The sequence below is a fragment of the Fukomys damarensis genome, unplaced genomic scaffold (assembly GCF_012274545.1).
Source record: "Fukomys damarensis isolate Sample0158 unplaced genomic scaffold, DMR_v1.0_HiC HiC_scaffold_6, whole genome shotgun sequence".
Classification (NCBI taxonomy): Eukaryota; Metazoa; Chordata; class Mammalia; order Rodentia; family Bathyergidae; genus Fukomys; species Fukomys damarensis.
The window spans coordinates 41,863,459-41,863,689 of record NW_022900918.1 but is presented as its reverse complement, the minus strand read 5'-3'; positions in this window follow the sequence as shown (position 1 = coordinate 41,863,689).

Here is a 231-nt window from a genome sequence, read left to right as displayed (position 1 = left end):
TGATCCAGGAGCTGGAACTGAGGTTGCCTGTGTCCTCCTGGGGCAGGATCAGACCCCAGGTCCACAGTGCCGGTGCGTTTCCCAGGACGACGGTGCAGTTACTTCTTCCTTCCCGATACAGCTTTCGTTTATTAGAAAGCAGCCTCTTTCCCCTGCTTCCAGCGAGGTTTGCAGCTGCCCTTCAGATTCCCTTGCCAGCAAACCTCTGTAAGGAGCATGTTTCTTAGTCAC